The sequence below is a fragment of the Tamandua tetradactyla genome, chromosome 1 (assembly GCF_023851605.1).
Source record: "Tamandua tetradactyla isolate mTamTet1 chromosome 1, mTamTet1.pri, whole genome shotgun sequence".
NCBI lineage: Eukaryota > Metazoa > Chordata > Mammalia > Pilosa > Myrmecophagidae > Tamandua > Tamandua tetradactyla.
Window position 1 is genome coordinate 54,628,788 of NC_135327.1, and position 26,040 is coordinate 54,654,827.

Here is a 26,040-nt window from a genome sequence, read left to right on the forward strand (position 1 = left end):
CATTCTTGATTAAATCACATCTCCAGGGAGATAATCTAATTACAGTTTCAAATATACAATACTGAATAGGAATTAGAAGAAATGGCTGCCTTTACAAAATGGGATTAGGATTAAAACATGACTTTTCTAGGGTACATACATCCTTTCTAACCAGCACACAGGGGTACATGGGAACTCTGCACTTAATGCATTGTTTTTTGTAAACCTACAACTGCTCTAGTTAAAAAATAAATAAGGTACTTTTCTTACAGGTAGGAAATAAGGCCTATCATGCACAGCATTTCCTTCATTTTCAACAAAGTCTCTGAGAAGGTGGAAAGACAATGCTATCTCAATCATAGATGAGAAAATGAAGGGCCAGGGAACTACAGATAACAACTCCGCCTCAAACCCATTCCCCAAATGAATGCTTAGATGGTAGGAATTTCTCCTTCTTAGCTGAAAGTAGACATAACACAAAGGGTAAATCAAAAATTGCTTGCTTCATATATGGTGGTCTTCAGTGGTTGTCAAAAGTTAACACATCTATCAGATCACCTGGATGCCTTGTGACATCACAGATTTCTGGGCCCCACCCCATAATTTCTGATTTAGTAGGTTGGGCTGCGGCCTCCAAATTTGCCTTTCTAACATGTTCCAATCATGATGATGCTGTTGGCCAAAGGACCACACATTGAGAACCGCTGCAGTACAGCAAGCAGATGACACTATAGCCTAATGGTAAGGACCTGGGACTCCCAGCCAAATTACTGTGGTTTAAATCTTAACTCTATTTCCATCACGTGTGACCTGGAGCAACTTACTTAACTTCTCCGTGCCTCCATTTCCTTACCTATAAACTGAGGGTAATAACAGGACTACATCTTGGGATTGGTAGGACTCTTCAAAATATTAATTTATATAAAGAGCATAGAGCAGTGCTCAGCAGATTGTAAAAGCACTCTCAGTGTCAGCTACTAGTATGAATTCATGTTGAAGAGCAATTATTTTTGTAATAAGTTTATCCAGTATAATGTATGCTTCACTGGCACATCTAAAAATCATATTACCTCATTTTATTTCCTTAGTTATTCATTTATTGTATTGTAAATACAATTAATCAATCTTGTTCTCAAATACTACATATGAAACAGGGGTCCAGCAAATGAGAGAATAACATGATGTTCTGTGACTTCGAACAAATTCCAGAAGGCACAAGCAGATTTTGTCACAGGTCTGCAGCTATAAAAAAAGCTCAGAAGAACATACAGTTCTTAAAAACACTCTTATATGCCTCAATAATTAAGAGCTTAATAACCCATGTAATCATATAAAAGGAAGAATTGACAGGAAAAGGGAGTGGGAAAGTCAGGACGGAGAGTTTAAAGCAGGGAATCGAGGGAACCCAAGCAGACATAGGGCAGGCAGGAGACCAGCTGACCACTGCAAGCCGGGAAAAGACTGATGCTAGAAAGACTGGGCCTCGAGGGAGCTGACAGGAATCAGCAAAAAGACCTTGGGAAGAAACATTCGCCAGACTAATCAGAAGAGGGAAACCCAGAGATCAAAGATGAGGAGGACGAAACAGCCAAATGGGAGATTCTAAAAATGTCTCTCCACAAGTGTTAAAAATACAGCACTTTCTTCCTACCATTAAGATGACTATTGAATTCCTGGTCCTTGACGATCTGGCCCCAGGTTTTCCAGCTTGATTTCCTACTTCTTCTCACCCACCTTTTGTCCCAAGCCCACTGCTTACGATTTTCTCAAAATTAGCAGCCATACCTGTGCTAACGCTGCTCCCTCCACTTGAAAGAGGCTCCTTTTCTTACCTAATCCTTCCCAACCTTCAAAGCCAAATCAAAATCCATCTTGTAACCTCTCCTAGAGTAAACCACCCTGCTCCGGTTGCCTCTTTTGAGCCATTCTATTAACATACCACATCCTGCCTCATACTTGGATGAGGGAGTGCAGGCTTACTTCCTGGCCTGGCTCCTGAGTCACTTGAGGCACCAAACCAACCCTCTGGACACAGGACTTGCAGATGCCGCAGAGCCCTCTGCATTCACCATTGCCCTACAGGTCCACGACCTCCTCCTGCAAGCACCTGTGACCCTGCCTTAAGGACTTTCTTGAGTGGCTGGATCATGCTCACAAAAGAAAACCAAGAAGAACCAGATAAAGACAAGTTGTCAAGGTTTGTCCTGCAGGGGAAAAGGGGGCCAGAGAGTCAAGTGTTGGCAATTACATGCTTCTACCCAGAAGTGATCTACTTGTTTACTACTTCTATTTCATTGGCCAGAACTACTCACACTGCCACAATTAACTCCAAGAGAACAAGGAATTTTGATAAGCCATGTGCCCCACAGTGGCGTTGAACCGTATAAATGGAGAATATTATTTATGTTAGCACAACTGTAGTAGACAGAATATGACTCACTTCCCCACAACAGGCCTACATCCTAATCTCTAAACCTATGACTATGCTACCTTACATGGCAAAAAGAGACTGTGCAGGTATGATTAAATTAAAGAGCTAAAAAAGGTGCATTACCAGGATTATCCAGGTATGCCCAATGTAATCACAGGAGTCCTTATTATAAGAGGATGGCTAGTCATGGTCAGAGAAAAGGTCATGACAGAAGCAGAGACAGAGAGATTTTAAGATTCTACATCTCTGGCTTTGAAGATGGAAGATGGGGCCACAAGCCAAGGAACGCGGGCAGCCTCTAGAAGCTGGAAAAGACCAAGAAACAGATTCTCCCTTAGAGTCTCTAGAAGGAACACAGCCCTGCCAATACATTATTTTTAGCCCCCTGAGACTGATATTAGACTTCTGACCTCCAGAAACGTAAGGTAAGTTCATGTTGCTTTGCCCCACTATGGTGGTAGCAATTTGCTACAGAAGCTATAGGAAGCTGGTACAACAACCATCCCATGGGACCTTCTAAGAGGTGGCCAAGGTGCTTCTTTGACTATCAGTCCCCAACACCTACCTCCAACCTAAGTCAGAGGAGAATAGAAATTTGAAAAAATATCAGCAAGAATTCATTGGAGTAGAAAGTGTTTCGGTTTGCTTCCTCATCCTGCCCCAGACCAAGTAAGGAGGGGCTGCCAATAGAAGGTCCTCACAGGTTATGTGATTCCAATGAAAGAGGGAGACTGGGTGGCTTCTTACTCCCTGGCAGACAGCAGACATTTGAAGACCCATCTTGGTCTGACCACAGGGTTGGAGCATGGTAAAAGAGTTCTTAGGAGAGCCTGGCATGTGTCACCAGGAGTTCAGAGTATACACAAGTAGAGACTGGTATCTAATTCTTGCCAGGAAAAATACAAATGTGGTAGGTGAAACTGTCTGTAATAGGAAAAGCAAGCAGAAAGAACTCAGCAATGGGCAAGCTTCAAGTCTCCTTTTAGTGGGACAAGGATTCATGAGCAGATTGAACAAGGAGATGATGTGGAAGATCGCCAGGCTCAAGGCATCTTACTAGAGGACCAACTTTTAGCAAAGAGGGAGAGGCTCTGGAATATAAGGTTGGGGGAGAGAAGACAGGAGCTGAAGAGGGGTCCCAGAAAGTCAAGCAAAGATTGCATCGCCAGTTTCAGGAACACAAAGCACAGGAGCCCCCAGTGAAGGTCTCCAAGGAACTCACAAAAGTGCCCCACAAAAGAGTAGACATTTGAACACTAGCCATAGCAGAGAAAACAGTAGCCAATAGGTACAAGATTGAAAGTATTTATTTAGTGAGGATTATATTTTATAACCCAAAAATGAGACTGTTTTACAGCTGAAAGTGAGCAAAAAGCTGTATTATCAGAGAAAACAAGCAGTGGAAATGCAACAGAGAATGTTCAAGTCAGTGATAGATGAAAAATAAACCCATTTCTTATTTTTGCTTCTATCAAGTTAGAGACATGCCATAAACCAGTGATATAAGCTAAAACAAAAAAAATTCTTATCAGACCATTCTTCTCTTTATGATAGAAATAGAGTAAAGAACACCAATTACTTTTTTCTATTCTATGTTCTCAGTATCACTTGGTCATTGGAAAGTAATTCTTTTCAAAACTAGCTGTATAGGCATCCAGTAAACTCTAATTTACAAATAACAGACAACTCAACTAAAGATTTTTAAATGAGTACAAACTTTTATTACTTCACATAACTAAAAGTGGGGCAGCTCCAGGATTGGTTAACACAATGGTCCAGTGGCATCATAACTCATCAAGCCTGAGATTATCTTGGATTTTTTTCCTCTCACAATCACAAAATGGCTGCTGACATTTCACCATCACATTCTCAGTCAAGAATGTCCAAAGATGGGAAAAAAAACACATCTCTTTCTTTGGCCTCCTTTTTTTAAATGTAATTTTATTGAGATATTCATATACAATTTAATCCATCCAAAATATGCCATCAGGGACTTCCTGGAAGATGGCGGCTTAGTAAGACGCGCGGATCTTAGTTTCTTCTCCAGGACAGCTACTAGGGGAGTAGAAACGATACAGAAAGCGCCCAAAGCCACAACAGAGATAAAAAAAAAAAGACAGCGTACCCCATCCTGGAACGGCTGGCTGGCTGAGAGAAGCAGCTCGGGTGAGATCACCGAGGCGCGCGGGTGGCGCTCCCTTCCCCCTTCCCAGGCTGGAGTAACTCCCTTCCCCCTTCCCGGGCCGGCTGGGAGAATTGGAGAGGCGGTCCACTGAAACCAAGGCGGCTGGCGCCCACACCACGCGCAGCCCCCCGGACCAACTGAGAGAATTGGATCGGAAATCCCCAGGCCACGGAGAACGTTGACGGGTGGGGGAGGCGCCTTCCAAACCCGTGACTCCCGGGGAACGTGCACTCTCTCGGGCGGGCCGCTGCTGCTGGCGCCCTCCCGCCACGCTTGTCGCCCAGGGCCTACTAGGAAATTCGGACGGGCTCTTTCCCGGGCTGCGGTGACCAGCAACCCTCCCTGCGTTCGGACCCTGGGCCGGCTCAAGCCGCTTCAGCTAGCGAAACCCCCGGACGGCGAGAGTTTTCCAAAGTTTAAGGTCCCACAGCACCTTTTACTGGTGGGACCCGCTGACAAACGTGTGCCACGAGCGCCACCTACTGGGCAGGAAAAGAAAAACAGAACCCAGAGATTTCACAGAAAAATCTTCCAAACTTTTGGATCCAATACCTAGGGAAATCTGTCTAAATGCGCAGACGCCAACAGAAGATAACGGATCACGCTCAAATAATTGAAAATATGGCCCAGTCAAAGGAACAAACCAATAGTTCAAATGAGATACAGGAGCTGAGACAACTAATGCTAAATATACGAACAGAAATGGAAAACCTCTTCAAAAACGAAATCGATAAATTGAGGGAGGACATGAAGAAGACATGGGCTGAACATAAAGAAGAAATAGAAAAACTGAAAAAACAAATCACAGAACTTATGGAAGTGAAGGACAAAGTAGAAAAGATAGAAAAAACAATGGATACCTACAATGATAGATTCAAAGAGACAGAAGATAGAATTAGTGATTTGGAGGATGGAACATCTGAATTCCAAAAAGAAACAGAAACTATCGGGAAAAGAATGGAAAAATTTGAACAGGGTATCAGGGAACTCAAGGACAATATGAACCGCACAAATATACATGTTGTGGGTGTCCCAGAAGGAGAAGAGAAGGGAAAAGGAGGGGAAAAACTAATGGAAGAAATTTTCACTGAAAATTTCCCAACTCTTATGAAAGACCTAAAATTACAGATTCAAGAAGTGCAGCGCACCCCAAAGAGATTAGACCCAAATAGGCGTTCTCCAAGACACTTACTAGTTAGAATGTCAGAGGTCAAAGAGAAAGAGAGGATCTTGAAAGCAGCAAGAGAAAAACAATCCATCACATACAAGGGAAACCCAATAAGACTATGTGTAGATGTCTCAGCAGAAACCATAGAGGCTAGAAGACAGTGGGATGATATATTTAAATTACTAAAAGAGAAAAACTGCCAACCAAGACTCCTATATCCAGCAAAATTGTCCTTCAAAAATGAGGGAGAAATTAAAACATTCTCCGACAAAAAGTCACTGAGAGAATTTGTGACCAAGAGACCAGCTCTGCAAGAAATACTAAAGGGAGCACTAGAGTCAGAACCGAAAAGACGGAAGAGAGAGGTATGGAGAAGAGTGTAGAAAGAAGGAAAGTCAGATATGATATATATAATACAAAAGGCAAAATGGCAGAGGAAAATATTATCCAAACAGTAATAACACTAAATGTTAATGGACTGAATTCCCCAATCAAAAGACATAGATTGGCAGAATGGATTAAAAAACAGGATCCTTCTATATGCTGTCTACAGGAAATACATCTTAGACCCAAGGATAAACATAGGTTGAGGGTGAAAGGTTGGGAGAAGATATTTCATGCAAATAACAACCAGAAAATAGCAGGAGTGGCTATACTAATATCCAACAAGTTAGACTTCGGGTGTAAAGCGGTTAAAAGAGACAAAGAAGGACACTATATACTAATAAAGGGAACAATTGAACAAGAAGACATAACAATCATAAATATTTATGCACCGAACCAGAATGCCCCAAAATACGTGAGGAATACACTGCAAGCACTGAAAAGGGAAATAGACACAAATACCATAATAGTTGGAGACTTCAATTCCCCACTCTCATCAATGGACAGAACATCTAGACAGAGGATCAATAAAGAAATAGAGAATCTGAATATTACTATAAAGGAGCTAGACTTAACAGACATTTACAGGACATTACATCCCTCAACAGCAGGATACACCTTTTTCTCAAGTGCTCATGGATCATTCTCAAAGATAGACCATATGCTGGGTCACAAAGCAAGTCTTAACAAATTTAAAAAGATTGAAATCATACACAACACTTTCTCGGATCATAAAGGAATGAAGTTGGAAATCAATGATGGGCGGAGTGCCAGGGGATTCGCAGATACCTGGAGGCTCAGCAACGCACTCTTAAACAACGAGTGGGTCCAAGAAGAAATTGCAAGAGAAATTAGTAAATACCTCGAGGCAAATGAAAATGAAAACACAACATATCAAAACTTATGGGATGCAGCAAAGGCGGTGCTAAGAGGGAAATTTATTGCCCTAAATGCCTATATCAGAAAAGAAGAAAAGGCAAAAATGCAGGAATTAACTGTTCAATTGGAAGAACTGGAGAAAGAACAGCAAACTGATCCCAAGGCAAGCAAAAGGAAAGAAATAACAAAGATCAGAGCAGAAATAAATGAAATTGAAAATATGAAAACAGTAGAGAAAATCAATAAGACCAGAAGTTGGTTCTATGAGAAAATCAATAGGATTGATGGGCCCCTATCAAGATTGACAAAAAGAAGAAGAGAGGGGATGCAGATAAATGGGATCGGAGATGGAGGAGGAGACATGACTACTGACCTCACAGAAATAAAGGAGGTAATAACAGGATACTATGAACAACTTTACGCTAATAAATACAACAATTTAGATGAAATGGACGGGTTCCTGGAAAGACATGAGCAACCAACGTTGACTCAAGAAGACATAGATGACCTCAACAAACCAATCACAAGTAAAGAAATTGAATTAGTCATTCAAAAGCTTCCTAAAAAGAAAAGTCCAGGACCAGATGGCTTCACGTGTGAATTCTACCAAACGTTCCAGAAAGAATTAGTACCAATTCTCCTCAAACTCTTCAAAAAAATCAAAGAGGAGGGAAAACTGCCTAATTCATTCTGTGAAGCCAACATCACCCTCATACCAAAACCAGGCAAAGATATTACAAAAAAAGAAAACTACAGACCAATCTCTCTAATGAATACAGATGCAAAAATCCTCAATAAAATTCTAGCAAATCGTATCCAACAACACATTAAAAGAATTATACATCATGACCAAGTAGGATTCGTCCCAGGTATGCAAGGATGGTTCAACATAAGAAAATCAATTAATGTAATACACCATATCAACAAATCAAAGCAGAAAAATCACATGATCATCTCAATTGATGCAGAGAAGGCATTTGACAGGATTCAACATCCTTTCCTGTTGAAAACACTTCAAAAGATAGGAATACAAGGGAACTTCCTTAAAATGATAGAGGGAATATATGAAAAACCCACAGCTAATATCATCCTCAATGGGGAAAAATTGAAAACTTTCCCCCTACGATCAGGAACAAGACAAGGATGTCCACTATCACCACTATTATTCAACATTGTGTTGGAGGTTCTAGCCAGAGCAATTAGACAAGAAAAAGAAGTGCAGGGCATCGAAATTGGAAAGGAAGAAGTAAAACTATCACTGTTTGCAGACGATATGATACTATGCGTCGAAAACCCGGAAAGATCCACAGCAAAACTGCTAGAGCTAATAAATGAGTACAGCAAAGTAGCAGGTTACAAGATCAACATTCAAAAATCTGCAGCATTTCTATACACTAGTAATGAACAAGCTGAGGGGGAAATCAAGAAACGAATCCCATTTACAATTGCAACTAAAAGAATAAAATACCTAGGAATGAATTTAACCAAAGAGACAAAAAACCTATATACAGAAAACTACAAAAAACTGCTAAAAGAAATCACAGAGGACCTGAATGGATGGAGGGGCATGCCGTGTTCATGGATTGGAAGACTAAATATAGTTAGGGTGTCAATCCTGCCTGGATTGATTTACAGATTCAATGCAATACCAATCAAAATCCCAACAACTTATTTTTCAGAAATAGAAAAACCAATAAGCAAATTTATCTGGAAGGGCAGGGTGCCCCGAATTGCTAAAAACATCTTGAGGAAAAAATACGAAGCTGGAGGTCTCGCGCTACCTGACTTTAAGGCATATTGTGAAGCCACAGTGGTCAAGACAGCATGGTATTGGCATAAAGATAGATATATCAACCAATGGAGTCGAGTGGAGTGCTCGGATGTAGACCCTCTCATCTATGGACATTTGATCTTTGATAAGGCAGTCGGGCCGGCTCACCTGGGACAGAACAGTCTCTTCAGTAAATGGTGCCTAGAGAACTGGATATCCATATGCAAAAGAATGAAAGAAGACCCATCTCTCACACCCTATACAGAAGTTAACTCAAGGTGGATCGAAGATCTGAACATTAGGTCTAAGACCATAAAAAAGTTAGAGGAAAATGTTGGGAGATATCTTATGGATCTTACAACTAGAGGCGGTTTTATGGACCTTAAACCTAAAGCAAGAGCACTGAAGAAGGAAATAAATAAATGGGAACTCCTCAAAATTAAACACTTTTGTGCATCAAAGAACTTCATCAAGAAAGTAGAAAGACAGCCTTCACAATGGGAGACAATATTTGGAAATGATATATCAGATAAAGGTCTAGTATCCAGAATTTATAAAGAGATTGTTCATCTCAACAACAAAAAGACAGCCAACCCAATTACAAAATGGGAAAAAGACTTGAACAGACACCTCTCAGAAGAGGAAATACAAATGGCCAAGAGGCACATGAAGAGATGCTCAATGTCCCTGGCCATTAGAGAAATGCAAATCAAAACCACAATGAGATATCATCTCACACCCACCAGAATGGCCATTATCAACAAAACAGAAAATGACAAGTGCTGGAGAGGATGCGGAGAAAGAGGCACACTTATCCACTGTTGGTGGGAATGTCAAAGGGTGCAACCACTGTGGAAGGCAGTTTGGCGGTTCCTCAAAAAGCTGAATATAGAATTGCCATACGACCCAGCAATACCATTGCTGGGAATCTACTCAAAGGACTTAAGGGCAAAGACACAAATGGACATTTGCACACCAATGTTTATAGCAGCATTATTTACAATTGCAAAGAGATGGAAACAGCCAAAATCTCCATCAACAGAAGAGTGGCTAAACAAACTGTGGTATATACATACGATGGAATATTATGCAGCTTTAAGACAAGATAAACTTATGAACCATGTAATAACATGGATGGACCTAGAGAATATTATGCTGAGTGAATCCAGCCAAAAACTAAAGGACAAATACTGTATGGTCCCACTGATGTGAACGGACATTCGAGAATAAACTTGAAATATGTCATTGGTAACAGAGTTCAGCAGGAGTTAGAAACAGGGTAAGACAATGGGTAATTGAAGCTGAAAGGATACAGACTGTGCAACAGGACTAGATACAAAAACTCAAAAATGGACAGCACAATAATACCTAATTGTAAAGTAATCATGTTAAAACACTGGATGAAGCTGCATCTGAGCTATAGGTTTTTCTTTTGTTTTGTGTTGTTTTGTTTTGATTTTACTATTATTACTTTTATTTTTTTCTCTATATTAACATTCTATATCTTTTTCGGTTATGTTGCTAGTTCTTCTAAACCAATGCAAATGTACTAAGAAATGATGATCATGCAGCTATGTGATGATGTTAAGAATTAATGATTGCATGTGTAGAATGGTATGATCTCTAAATGTTGGGTTAATTTCTTTTTTTCTGTTAATTAAAAAAAAAAAAAAGAGAAGGGATAATTGGAGATGAAGGGATACAGACTGTACAACGGGACTGGATATAAAAACTCAGAAATGGACAGCACAATACTACCCAATTGTAATGCAATTATGTTAAAACACTGAATGAAGCTGCATGTGAGGTATAGGTTTTTTGTTTTTGTTTTTTTTTTGTTTTTTTTTCTTTCTATTATTGTTTTAATTCTTATTCTGTTGTCTTTTTATTTCTTTTTCTAAATCGATGCAAATGTACTAAGAAATGATGAATATGCAACTATGTGATGTTATTAAGAATTACTGATTGTACATGTACATTGAAATGATTTCTAACTGTTTTGTTAATTCTTTTTTTAATTAATAAAAAAAAAAAATTAAACACTTTTGTGCATCAAAGAACTTCATCAAGAAAGTAGAAAGACAGCCTTCACAATGGGAGACAATATTTGGAAATGATATATCAGATAAAGGTCTAGTATCCTGAATTTATAAAGAGATTGTTCATCTCAACAACAAAAAGTCAGCCAACCCAATTACAAAATGGGAAAAAGACTTGAACAGACACCTATCAGAGGCGGAAATACAAATGGCCAAAAGGCACATGAAGAGATGCTCAATGTCCCTGGCCGTTGGAGAAATGCAAATCAGGGCCACGGTGAGATATCGTCTCACACCCACCAGAATGGCCATTATCAACAAAACAGAAAATGACAAGTGCTGGAGAGGATGCGGAGAAGGAGGCACACTTATCCACTGTTGGTGGGAATGTCAAATGGTGCAGCCACTGTGGAAGGCAGTTTGGCGGTTCCTCAAAAAGCTGAATATAGAATTGCCATATGACCCAGCAATACCATTGCTGGGAATATACTCAAAGGACTTAAGGGCAAAGACACAAATGGACATTTGCACACCAATGTTTATAGCAGCGTTATTTACAATTGCAAAGAGATGGAAACAGCCGAAATCTCCATCAACAGAAGAGTGGCTAAACAAACTGTGGTATATACATACGATGGAATACTATGCAGCTTTAAGACAGGATAAACTTATGAAGCATGTAATAACATGGATGGACCTAGAGAACATTATGCTGAGTGAGTCTAGCCAAAAACTAAAGGACAAATACTGTATGGTCCCACTGATGTGAACAGACATTCGAGAATAAATTTGGAATATGTCCTTGATAACAGAGTCCAGCAGGAGGTAGAAACAGGGTAAGATAATGGCCAATTGGAGTTGAAGGGATACAGACGGTGTAACAGGACTAGATACAAAAACTCAAAAATGGACAGCACAATAATACCTAATTGTGAAAGTAATCATGTTAAAACACTGAATGAAGTTGCATCTGAGCTATAAGTTTTTGTTTTGTTTTGTTTTGTTTTGTTTTGATTTTACTATTATTACTTTTATTTTTTTCTATATATTAACATTCTATATCTTTTTCGGTTATGTTGCTAGTTCTTCTAAACCAATGCATATGTACTAAGAAATGATGATCATGCATCTTTGTGATGATGTTAAGAATTAATGATTGCATCAAGAAACGTATCCCATTTACAATTGCAACTAAAAGAATAAACTACCTAGGAATAAATTTAACTAAAGAGACAAAAAACCTATATAAAGAAAACTACAAAAAACTGCTAAAAGAAATCACAGAAGACCTAAATAGATGGAAGGGCATACCGTGTTCATGGATTGGAAGACTAAATGTAGTTAAGATGTCAATCCTACCTAAATTGATTTACAGATTCAATGCAATACCAATCAAAATTCCAACAACTTATTTTTCAGAAATAGAAAAACCAATAAGCAAATTTATCTGGAAGGGCAGGGTGCCACGAATTGCTAAAAACATCTTGAGGAAAAAAAACGAAGCTGGAGGTCTCGCGCTGCCTGACTTTAAGGCATATTATGAAGCCACAGTGGTCAAAACAGCATGGTATTGGCATAAAGATAGATATATCGACCAATGGAATCGAATAGAGTGCTCAGATATAGACCCTCTCATCTATGGACATTTGATCTTTGATAAGGCAGTCAAGCCAACTCACCTGGGACATAGCAGTCTCTTCAATAAATGGTGCCTAGAGAACTGGATATCCATATGCAAAAGAATGAAAGAAGACCCATCTCTCACACCCTATACAAAAGTTAACTCAAAATGGATCAAAGATCTAAACATTAAGTCTAAGACCATAAAACAGTTAGAGGAAAATGTTGGGAGATATCTTATGGATCTTACAACTGGAGGCGGTTTTATGGACCTTAAACCTACAGCAAGAGCACTGAAGAAGGAAATAAATAAATGGGAACTCCTCAAAATTAAACACTTTTGTGCATCAAAGAACTTCATCAAGAAAGTAGAAAGAATTAATGATTGCATATGTAGAATGGTATGATCTCTAAATGTTGGGTTAATTTCTTTTTTTCCATTAATTAAGAAAAAAAAAAGAGAAGGGATAGTTGGAGCTGGGGGGATACAGACTGTACAACGGGACTGGATATAAAAACTCAGAGATGGACAGCACAATGCTGCCCAATTGTAATGCAGTTGTGTTAGAACACTGAAGCTGCATGTGAGGTATAGGTTTTTTGTTTTTGTTTTTTTGTTTGTTTGTTTGTTTGTTTTTCTTTCTATTATTGTTTTAATTCTTATTCTGTTGTCTTTTTATTTCTTTTTCTAAATCGATGCAAATGTACTAAGAAATGATGAATATGCAACTATGTGATGTTATTAAGAATTACTGATTGCACATGTAGATTGGAATGATTTCTAATTGTTTTGTTAATTCTTTTTTAATTAATAAAAAAAATGATTTGGAGGAAGTAATAAAAAAAATCATCATCAAAAAAAAGAAAATATGCCATCAGTGGTTCATAGTGTCATCACATAGCTGTGCATTCATCACCATGATGATTTTTAGAACATTTGCATTACTCCATCAGAAGAAAAAGAAAAAAGAAAACCCCAAACATCCCATACCCCTTACCTCTCCCTCTTATTGACCACTAGTATTGCACTCCACCCAATTTTAAGCTTTGGTTTCCTTTTAAATCAAATAAAACACGTTCAGGTGCCTCCCAACAGACTTCCCTTCAGGTGTCATTGACTGGATTTGGATCTATTCTTAAGTCATTCACTAAATAGAAGAGTAAAACTAGCATGATTGGCTTGGACTTAACAAGATTCACAGCTTGGGACCAGAATGAACCAAAATCCATAGTCATCTGACACACGAATAAAATGTGTTCTCTTAAAAGGAAGAGGAAGAAGTGGCTGCTAACAGGCAACCAGCACATGGTACAATGTAAAGAGGACTACTTGCCTGACTACTTGCCTTACCAAGTCAAGAGAGGTGCTGTCTCAGGTCAGGTTACTGGAAGCAGAGCCCAAAACAATTTATATCAGGAGTGATTTTGGAAGAAGGGAAGTAAGGGAGGAAGGATGGGGCTCAAAAAGTCGCTAAGCAAGGTGGCTTGATCTCAGCTGGACTTTATATTCAGCTGAATCCAGGGGGCAATCTGGACTATGAGTCAGATCACAAAACTGATTCCTACCTTGCAGCAAGGGGGCTGGCTTTTTGTACCCCAATGTCAGTCAATCACTGTCTGTGAAGTGCTAGAAAGAGTATAAAGTCCCACACAAGGTGACTCTGTTCAGTGGAGTCTCTCTGGAGAAAGGAGGATAATTCTCTGGAGAAAGGAGCAGTTGTGAATCAGCAGCAGTCAGCATGCACAGCCTCTGGAGATGGTACCCCAGTCAGGTAAGGAGGACCGGGTTGGGACACTAACAATGACCATCATGGAAACTGTCACTGGAAACGGGCCCAACAGAATAACACTCTTCCCAAGATACCTAGCACAGAGAACCATTCGGATCCCCACTCCCACCCCAGAGCAGGACAAAAACAGACACCTGCTGGCACGATCCAAAGCCCAGCACTTAGATGCCCATGTTACAGCCTGAGTTGCAGGTACCGCTTCTAGAGCTTTCACAGGATATGGGACCCAAGATTTTCAAAATTCCCATAATTCGTACTTGCCCTGCACCTCTCTGCCTGCACCATGGAAGGTTCCAGTGGAGAAAACAGCTGAACCTGGAGAGTTGCTTCTTTCAGGATGAATCACCCAGAGCATGTGGCCTGGTCCCAGACCTACATCCCATCATTCAACACACACACTTTAAACAAATCTTCTGCTGCCAACACTTTGATAAGCAACTCTGCCACTTCCGAATTTCACTCCAGATTTCCTCTGGGCTGATGAGAGCTGAGTTACAACAATTCCTCTTTTTCACTAGAAATGGAAAGACTTTAGAGGATATCAACACAATGAACAAGTCTTTCCAAATAATCTATTAAAAAAAAAACATGGATGGAATTGCAACGTACAGACTCATTTCCTCTTAAAATGTAACTGGGTTTCAAAACTAACAACAAAGGAGGACTGAACAAATCAATTTTGGCAGAAGCTGAAACATTTGAAAACAACTTGGATATTTTGGACACCAATTATAGCAGGAAATGGAAGACATTTTAAAGTCCACCAACAATTAATATTGGAGAAGTCAGGTCTTCTAATAAGCCATCATTTGAAGCAAGAATATATATATTTTGACCTGTATTTTAACTTCCTGCATTTATGTCTGATCTTCTCTCAATATTGAAGGTTCTTTTGAGGCTTGCCCTGCATGCTGCCTGGGTACAACACACAGAAGACAGTCCATCAGTATTTGTTGAATTTATAAGTAAATCAGCAGAAATTCAGCTAAGCCATTTTATGATCTGCGACGACCACCATTAATAGTACAACTTAGCGCTTACCCAACTAAGAAAAATATTGGAAGAAGTCTTCTCAGCACTTTAACACCTTATATATAAATGACTTTCAAAAAAACAAGCTGAATTGCAAAGCCCTTAAAAGAAAATCTGTTCCCAAGTGCACCTCAGTATCTGTAAATAATTCTGAGAGTGAAGAGAAATTCATTACATACGGACGCCCTCTACTGGGAAGCCCTCTCCCTTCCACTAAGCACAAAGGACAAATTGTCTTTTGTCATGGACCCACCTCCCATTCACATTTCACACCAAACGAGAAAAACAGACACCTGCCTGAGCTGGAGGTCCCAATGTGTCTTAAGGCTGGTTAACACTGCGGAGTCACCTTTAAATGCCATCATTCTCATTTTAGATAGAATTATTGCAAACTGAAGCACAGGGAGAAAAGAATCTTGGAAGATAAACTTGGTAGCGAAAGATGCTCAGGCTCCAGTCCTCAGAGACCATTCCTTATGCAGCCCCATTACCCATCGATGCTGCCTTCTTAAACTGATTTGTTCAGGAAAAGAAGCAGTTAGCCCGGTTCCCTGGCTAACTTGCATCTTCAGAAATTATATTCTGACATTTTCTTACATTTCAACTGAAAGGGGGAATGTGCATTTCCTGTCCTAATCTAATTTTAGTAAAGCCCCCATGCCTCCACCTTCCTTCTCTGACTCTTTATTCTAGTTAAATAAAATCATTCTTGTCTCATAAAAAGAAGTCCTAGAAAACTTCCTTGAGGGGATCTTTTCACACATCTCGCTGTTCTGCAAAGCTGCTCAGAACTTTTCTCCTGTTAAAACCTTGAGATGAGAGGCATAAGAAGGGAAAGGAGCAGCCCAGCTGCTGCAGCTCTTACCAGAAGAGCAAGGGGCAGAAGCTGCAACAAGTGTTGTGGGAGGAAACTTAGAAGTGTCAGAGTTGGCTGGAATGGACAATTTCTGGCTCCAAAACAGGTCTGAGGTTCAGCCAAGATCTCCTATGCACCTTTGCAATTTGAACAGAAGCTAACAATTGAGGAGCAGTCTGCAGTCCTCAGGAGGGGAATAAACCTCAGAGGCACCCTTATTCTGGGAAAAAAATGAAAGTCTCGATGCAAGGGCTAGAGCTTAGGCCCTCTCTGCCATCTCTCCATCCTCTGACCCTCTGAGCCTCCCTCCTTCAGATGCTCTGATACCAGCACCCTGCCCCTGCTTCAACTGAGTTCTTTGGGAAAGTGGAGCCAAGAGTTACTTGGAAATCTCACAGATGTTCACATCTGTGGTTTTCTTTTTGAGGATTGTCAATACAACTGTCTGGATTGTCTCCAGAAAAGGCCAGCTGGCTGTTCACCTAAGGGCAGACACATTCATCACCTTTGTGAATACGATAAAGTCCAGAGTCTGACTCCCAGAAGCTTCAGACTCAATACAGGGTTTCATTAGCACACAGTGAATGGATTTACCTGAGATTCACTTGAGACACTTTAAAAAATTATGGTCTCTTGATCACACCATCAGAAATTCACATTTAATAGGTCTTGGGTGTGGCCTGACCGCTGGGATTTTTAAAAGCTCCCAGTTCATTCCAATGACAGCCAAGCCAGATTAAAGACTATTTTCCCAGATATAAACTCATGTCAATCAAGCTTATGACGCTCTGGATAAAGTCTCAAAGGCATCTTCTTAATTGACAGTGAGAAATCATTGTCATGAGAATGGAAAAACATGAGTCCACAGGACCATTGCCCTCTTTACCTATCAGCAGACAAAGGTGGGGTGCCAATGCACAATCAGAAGGTTGTTCAGGTACGGTGAAGTCAGAACAAGGAGAGATGAATGGAGTGTCTTTGCAGCCTACTGTGTCCACTGACAGAAGGGAGGGTCTTGCAAACAGAGCCAAATTCTTCAAGGCAGTTGGCTAGGGTAGTGGTAATTCTTAACTTTCCTCTTATTTGAGTCTCCCTATCATTTGACACAGTTGCACTTTTTTCCTCTTGAAACACTGTTCTCTTGGTTTCTATGATACAATCTACCTCCTACTTCTACAGCGATTACTTTACAGTCTCCTTTATTATCTCCTCGGGGCTCTGTCCTTGACCCTATTCTCATTCTATGTACCAAACACTCACACAGCATCCTGCAGACCTCTGCAGACCCACATGTCCAATGGCTTATTTGACAACCCTACTTAGATACCAAGCTGAATATGTCCCACATGCAACCATTGGTCTCTTCTCTGCCAATCTGCCCCATCTCCATAAATCCAGTTGCTGATGCTGAGGACCAAGGCGTCATGCTGGTCAGGGCTCCCCTTCCTCGTAGGAGTTGACTCCCCCCCACCCCCACCCCACGCAACCCTCAGCCACACGTCCTTCTCCTCACACGCTGAACACCAGCCAGGCTGGGTTTCCTTCAGATCCTCAAACACGTTAAGCCTCTCCACCCTGGGACTTCGTACCTGCTGTTCCCTCAGCTGGAATGCTCCTAAAGGTATCGATCTCCTAGCTAATAACTACTAATTCTTCAGTTTCAAATTAAATGTCGCTTCTTCAAACAAACCTTCTCTGGTCCTCCAACCAAACCAAAGCCCATCTCTCCTTTCTTAATACACCCGATGCATTTCCTTCATACCATGGTTTATGATTGTATTTTTGGAGGGGTGATTATATACTTAGTGTTGTTTTTCTCACTAGAATTTAAGCTCCATGAGAGCAGAGAGGAACTCTGTGGCTAGCAAATAGCAGATACATGGTACATATTTGTTGAAAGAATAAATAAGCATTGTATAAAAACTTTTTTAAATGTCTATGAGCAACAAATATTAAACATTTTTTAAGTCTGACTAATTCCATATTAAATTTATGCTAAAATATACAAGTAAAGTAATTATTATGATCTGGGAAGAATGGGGATATCTCTTATGCTTTCAAAAGGCATCAGTGTGAACATTTGAAAAGTAATTGCCAACTATGCTGGACAATGAAACATGTATGGGTGGTAGATTGGGGTGGGGGTAAGATATAACAGTTCCTGGGTCCTGCTGCTGACCCCAGAGGTCCCAAACCTCCTCTTTTGGTTCCTGGCACCTGTTGCCAGATTTCTCGGATACCAACACATTTGCCTGTTTTTACCTCTTAACTCCCCAAGAGCATGATCTAAATCTTTCACTTCTGTCGTTTTTATCCCACTCCTTTGAACTTTCAGTTCAAAGTATTAAAATGCACTGTCCCCTCAAAATAAAGTGTCAATGGCTGAGAGATTCCAAACAGAGTCAAGAGGTTATCCTGGAGGTTATTCGTATGCATTAAATAGACATCACCTTGTTAGTCAAGATGTAATGGAGAGGCTAGAGAGAACTGCCTGAAAATGTAGAGCTGTTTTCCAGTACCCCTGTTTCTTGAAGATGATTGAATAATGATATAGCTTTCACAGTGTGACTGTGTGATTGTGAAAACCTTGTGTCTGATGCTCCTTTTATCTACCTTATCAGCAGACAAGTAAAGCATATGGAATAAAAATAAATAATAGGGGGAACAAATGTTAAAATAAATTTAGATTGAAATGCTATTGATCAATGAAAAGGAGGAGTAAGGGGTATGGTACATCTGAATTTTTTTCTGTTCTCTTTTCATTTCTTTTTCTGAATTGATGCAAATGTTCTAAGAAATGATCATGATGATGAATATGCAACTATGTGATGATACTATGAATTACGGATTATATATGGAAAATGGAATGATCATAATAAAAAAAAATACTGTCCTCGACACTGTGGTCCCCATACTCAAAGAACGTTGAATATTTTGTATTAAACAATATATAACCAATATGCATAGTGGGTCATCACCAAAATATTAGTGGTAATTATCTTCAGGATATGAGTGAGACCTCTGGAAACATCAATTTAGACATTTCTTGAAAGAAAGCACTCATTATCTCATGACCAGGCTCCATGGACTCTAATGCATTTAGATCTGAAAGAGGGCCTTCGAGGGTTATACAGAACTTTACAGCTCAATGGGCGTAACAGACATCACCATTCGCAAAGTGAGTTCTAGTGCTTATAAGAAAACAACCTTAAGACAGATATAGTGTGGGGAATGGTAACTTTGCATCCTGAAATTCCTAGCTGTTTCTGAAGAGTTTATGATTTAAAGACCATCCTGCCTGAGAATTTTTATTATCTGTTTGTTTAACAAATGGATGGTTGTTGGTGGTGGGGGGGTGGGTTTCACTTGGCCCAAGGATTAGCTCTACTCAGTAGCCAAAGATACCCAAACCACTTTTACCCTTCTTTTGGCATTAATCTACCAAGGGCCAGAAGATTAGGTACAATTCAACTAGACGTTATCAGCATTAAGGCTTTCTCTAAAGGAGAGAGAAATGGGAAGCCCAGGTCAAGAGTTCTGGAAAACCAAGTTGGACCCCCAAAAGAGCTGATTACATGAGACCAAGGCACCCCTGAGAAGAGAAAGGAGAAAGATGCTGAGGTTGTTGGTCAGAACCTCAGTTAAAAAAAAAAAAAAGTGGGAGAAGAAACTATAGCAGATGATTTGTGGATCAATTAAGAGAAAGTCTGCACAGAAAAGAATAAAAATTGTGACTGTCTTCCCTTTCTCAGCAACAAGAACCTAGGCAGACCCTCTTAGGCAGATAAATTGAGATTTCTTTTCTGGAGAAACCAGATTACAAAGTATTGATTAAAATGGCAATGATGTATTTGGAAAATAAACTATCTAAAGAGGAAAAACAGATCAGAGATACTGACTTTTGGAGACTCCCCAGTGAAACAGCCCATCCAGATGGCCCCACAGTAAGCGTAGCCACCAGCCTTCCTTACCAGGCCCAGCCGCATTCTCAATATAGTAAAAAATCACCAGGCATAGGAGGGAAGCTTCCAACAGGAAAATCAGAGTTAAAATAAGCAAACAGGGTCAAGATGGCGGCTTAACAACATGCGCATTTTAGTTCGTCCTCCAGAACAACTACTAAATAACCAGAAACAGTACAGAACAGCTCCCGGAGCCACGATAGTGACCGGACACACAGCGTACCCCAGTCTGGACCAGCTGTACCAGCCGCGAGCACCCCCCAGAACCGTGAGTTCCCAAAGCTGCAGCAGCCAGCGCCCCTCCCCCACAGGCCACTTCCCAGAGGGGAAAGGAAAGGACTTTACCAGCAGCAGGGACTCGGCACAATCAAATGCCAATTGTGGAACTAATTAACAAATTCTGACTACTAAAAATAGGCCCCCAGCTTAGGTGAACCTGATCAAAGCGGAGGTTGCTCATTTTTGCCCCGGCACCAAGGGGGCAGGACTGACAGAAAAAGGGGAAAAAAAAAAAAGAAGGAAACAGGTTTTTGCGGCTGTGTATCTACAAAGGTTTGACTGCCTCTGGATTCAGCGGCAGGACTTTTCAGGCTGCAACTGCCCCAGGCATAGGCAGAAGTGAGCTCTTTTGGGGGCTTATCTGGAGTTTGTGCCTTCCCCAGGGGAGGGGTGAAACCCCACCCAGGTGGAATCCCTCCATCAAGGAATTCAGACACCAGGGCTTGGTAATTTGAAGCCATTAAAACCACCCTACAACCTCTCCTCTGTCTCCATCAGGCACCCAGCAGGGAGAGTCTGCCAAAGTTAAAGGTACCGCATCATCTTATGCTGGTGGGACCTGCAGTCAGACAAGTGACACATACTGGGCAGGATAAGAAAAACAGAGTCCAGAGACTTCACAGGAAAGTCTTTCAACCTGCTGGGTCTCACCCACAGGGAAAACCGATGCAGGTGACTCTTTCCTCCTGATAGGAGGACAGTTTGGTCTGGGAAAATCTGGCTGGGGTATATAATATCTAAGAAGACCCTCCTAAGTGTGTGGGGGGGAAAGGCACCATACAAGCAGGGCAAGAAACAAGAAGACAAGAACTGAAAAATTCTCCTCTGTTAAACGAAACTTAAGCTAAAGGTCCAGATAAAGCTGAACAGAATGTCAAAGAACAGACAGACAACAAATTCATCCAGCAAGAAAACCCTAGATAAAAGAAGTGAAAGCAATCTCCAGAATAAACTAATTAAGGTAATTAAATGTCTAGAAACCAGCAAAAAATAACAAATCACACTAGGAAAATTGAAGATATGGCCCAGTCAAAGGAACAAACCAACAATTCAAATGACATACGGGAGCTGAAACAATTAATTCAGAATGTATGAACAGACATGGAAAACCTCATCAAAAACCAAATCAATGAATTGAGGGAGGATATAAAGAAGGCAAGGAAAGAACAAAAAGAAGAAACTGAAAGTCTGAAAAAACAAATCACAGAACTTATGGGAATGAAAGACACAGTAGAAGAGATGAAAAAAAAACAATGGAAACCTACAATGGTAGATTTTGAGAGACAGAACATAGGATTTCTGAACTGGAGGACAGAACATCTGAAATCCGACAAGAAACAGAAACTATAGGAAAAAAAATGGAAAAATATGAGCAGGGACTCAGAGAATTGAAAGACAAGAAGAAGCGCATGAATATACATGTTGTGGGTGTCCCAGAAGGAGAAGAGAAGGGAAAAGGAGGTGAAAAACTAATGGAGGAAATTATCACTGAAAATTTCCCAACTCTTATGAAAGACTTAAAATTACAGATCCAAGAAGTGCAGCGTACCACAAAGAGAATAGATCCAAATAGACATACTCCAAGACATTTAATAATCAGAATGTCAGAGGTCAAAGAGAAAGAAAGGATCTTGAAAGCAGCAAGAGAAAAGCAATCCATCACATACAAGGGAAGCCCAATAAGACTATGCGCAGATCTCTTAACAGAAACCATGGAGGCAAGAAGACAGTGGGATAATATATTTAAATTGTTAAAAGAGAAAAACTGCCAACCAAGAATTCTATATCCAGCAAAATTGTCCTTCAAAAATGAGGGAGAAATTAAAACATTTTCAGACAAAAAAAATCACTGAGAGAATTTGTGACCAAGAGACCAGCTCTGCAAGAAATACTAAAGGGAACTCTAGAGACAGATACGAAGACAGAAGAGAGAGGTGTGGAGAAGAGTGTAGAAAGGAAGACTATGGGTAAAAGTAAAAAGAAGGAAAATTAGATATGACATATAAAATCCAGAAGGCAAAATAGTAGAAAAAAGTACTAGCCATGCAGTAATAAGACTGAATGTTAATGGATTAAACTCTCCAATCAAAAGACATAGTCTGGCAGAATGGATTAAAAAACAGGACCCATCTATATGCTGTCTCTACTCAAAGGACACGAGGCCAAGGACACAAATAGACATTTACACACCAATGTTTATAGCAGCATTATTAACAATTACCACAAGATGGAAACAGCCAAAATGTCCATCAACAGAAAGTTGGCTAAACAAACTGTGACATTTACATAAAATGGAATATTATGCAGCTGTTAAGACAGAATAAAGTTGCGAAGTATGTAACAACATGAATGGACCTTAAGGACATTATGCTGAGTGTGATTAGCCAGAAACAAAAGGACAAATACTGTCTGGTCTCACTGATATGAACTGACATTAGTGAATAAACTTGGAATATTTCCTTGGTAACAGAGACCATCAGGAGATAGAAATAGGGTGAGATATTGGGTAATTGGAGCTGAAGGGATACAGATTGTGCAACAGGACTGAATATAAAACCTCAGAAACGGACAGCACAATATTACCTAACTGTGATACAATTATGTTAAAACACTGAATAAAGCTGCATATGAGAATGATAGAGGGAGGACGGCTGGGGCATAAATGAAATCACAAAGAAAGATAGACGATAAAGATTGAGATGGTGTAATCTAGGAATGCCTAGAGTGTATAATGATAGTGACTAAATGTACAAATTTAAAAAATGTTTTTGCATGAGGAAGAACAAAAGAATGTCATTACTGCAGTGTGCTGAAAATAGATGGTACTTAATATTTTAAAATTTCAACTAATGTGTGAGACTAAAGCAAAAAATGTTCATTTGGTACAAATCTGTACTTTGACTAGTGCATCTCCTAATATAACTTATGTAGATAGTTGATTGAACACCTTAAGTACATGGAATTTTGTATAGGACATGAGATTTTGTTGGTTTGTCCAGGTGATGCCCTGGTGAATCTCAGAGTGATTTGATCAGTGAATGGAAAAGTATTTACAAAGTCCCCTTCGGGGAATGGTGAGAACAGGGGAAAACTCAACTTCCCCAAGTTGAATTCTTGATATTCTCACAAGCAGTGTGGACAACCAAAGCTATAGGCTGAGCCCCCATCTTGGGGTTTGTTCATATGAAACTTAACCCCACAGGGGATAGGTCAAGCCTACTTAAAATTAAGCCTGAGTCACCCCCAAGAGAACCTCTTTTGTTGCTCAGATGTGGCCTCTCTCTCCAGCCAACACAGCAAGCAGACTCACCACCCTCCCCCTGTCTACATGGGACATGACTACCAGGGGTGTGGATCTTCCTGGCAGCGTGGGACAGAAATCCCAGAATGAGCTGAGATTCAGCATCAAGGGGTTGAGAAAAACTCTAGAATGAGCTGAGACCCAGCATCAAGGGATTGAGAAAACCTTCTCCACCAAAAGGGGGAAGAGGGAAATGAGACAAAGCGTCAATGGCTGAGAGATTCCAAACAGAGTTGAGAAGTTATCCTGGAGGTTATTCTTAAGCATTAAGTAGATATCACCTTGTTATCCAAGATGTAATAGAGAGGCTGGAGGGAACTGCCTGAAAATGTAGAGCTGTGTTCCAGTAGCCATGTTTCTTGAAGATGATTGTATAATGATATAGCTTTCACAATGTGACTGTGTGATTGTGAAAACCTTGTGTCTGATGCTCCTTTTATCTACCTTGTCAACAGATGAGAGGAACATATGAAATAAAAATAAATAATAGGGGGAACAAATGTTAAAATAGATTTAGTTTGAAATGCTAGTGATCAATGAAAGGGATCAGTAAGGGGTATGGACTGTAAAAATTTTTTTTTTCTGTTTGTTATATTTTTCTGTTGTCTTTTTATTTCTTTTTCTGAATTGAGGCTAATGTTCTGGGAAATGATCATGATGATGAATATGCAACTATGTGATGATATTGTGAATTGCTGAATGTATGTGTTGGGAATGTTTGTTTCTTTTAATTTTTTTTAATTAATAAAAAATTTTAAAAAAGAAAAAAATAAGCAAACAAAATAAAAGAACATGGTTGAAAAACAAAGTGGGGGGAGGGGAAACCAGGAAAAATTGCTTTTTATAGACTGTTGAAAATCCTCACAAATAAGAGAAGATATCATTGCATTCATGCTATAAGTACAGGACTCTATAAAACAAATACTTGAAACAAAATATAAAATATCCAGGAAATTAAAACTAAAGTAGCAGAGATTTAAAAATTAATAAAACACCTGGAAAACAAAAATTAGGAAAAAAAAAATATATATATATATATTATAAACAAAATTAAATTAATAGTTCAGAGGAGGGAAGAAAATCATCAAATAAATTATTTAGGACATTTCCCAGAACTTAGAGACATGAATTTCCAGACTGAAAGGGCCTCTGGGTGCCTAGCACAATAGAATAAAATGGGCTCACATCAAGGTACATCATTAACAAATTTCAGAACTTTGTAGACAAAGAAATTTTCTGCAAGGAAAAAAAATGATTACATTAAAAGATTAGAGACAGAATGGCACAGACTTATCAACACAGCATTGAAATATAAAAAAAGAAACAATGAAAATATTTTCCAAGCTAGTTCTATACCCAACTGTTTGGGGCAGCCTCTAAAAATGGCACCCAATTATCCCTGCCTCCCGGTAATCACACTCTGGTGGAATCCCCTCCCCACTGAATATGGGCAGAACCTAGTGGCTCATTTTTAATGAAATCAAACACAGTGAAAATGATAGAATGTGTTCCAGTTTCCTAGCTGCAAGAATGCAATATACCAGAAACAGAATGGCTTTTTAAAAGGGGGATTTAATAAGTTGCTAGTTTATAGTTCTAAGTCCAAGAAAATGTTCCAATTAAAACAAGGCTATAGAAATATTCAATCTAAGGCATCCAGGGAAAGATACCTTGGTTCAGGAAGGCCGATGAAGTTCAGGGTTTCTCTCTCAAGTGAGAAGGCATATGGTGAACGCAGTCAGAGTTTCTCTCTCAGCTGGAAGGGTACATGGTGAACACAGTGTCATCTGCTAGCTTTCTCTCCTGGCTTCTGGTTTCATGAAGCTCTCCGGGAGGCGTTTTCCTTCTTCATCTCCAAAGCACTGGCTAGCGGACTCTGCTTTGTGGTGCTGCAGCATTCTCTGCTCTCTCTGAATCTCTCATTCTCCAAAATGTTTCCTCTTTTATAGGATTCCAGTAAACCAATCAAGACCCACCCAAATGGGTGGAGACACATCTTCCCTAATCCAGCTTAACAACCACTCTTGATTGGGTTACATCTCCAGGGAGATGATCTAATTACAGATTCAAACATAGAGTATTGAATAGGGATTATTCTGCCTTTACAAAATGGAATCCTGATTAAGACGTGGCTTTTCTAGGGTCCATCCATCCTTTCCAACCAGCACAGAATGCCGCCTCTGAGACTAGGCTACAAAAACACTCTGGTTTCCGCTTCCTCTTCTCTTGCTGTCACTTGTTCACTCTGATAGAAGCCACCTGCCATGCTGTGAACTTCCCTACTGAGAGGCCCACATGGCAGTGAGCTGAGGGAGGGCATAGTCAACGGTCAGTAGAAATGAAGACCCTCAGCCCAACAACCCA

The 26,040-nt window shown here is 39.9% G+C and overlaps 1 protein-coding gene across 1 annotated transcript in view; it reads left to right on the forward strand.

Moving 5' to 3' along the window:
* The first annotated feature begins 594 nt into the window (after positions 1-594).
* Positions 595-26,040, forward strand: part of FERMT1 (FERM domain containing kindlin 1) — a 144,933-nt gene continuing 119,487 nt past the window's right edge. Inside the window, exon 1 of the mRNA XM_077115920.1 lies at positions 595-720. The gene's annotated coding sequence lies outside the window, so the exon portion shown is untranslated. The remainder of the gene's footprint in view (positions 721-26,040) is intronic.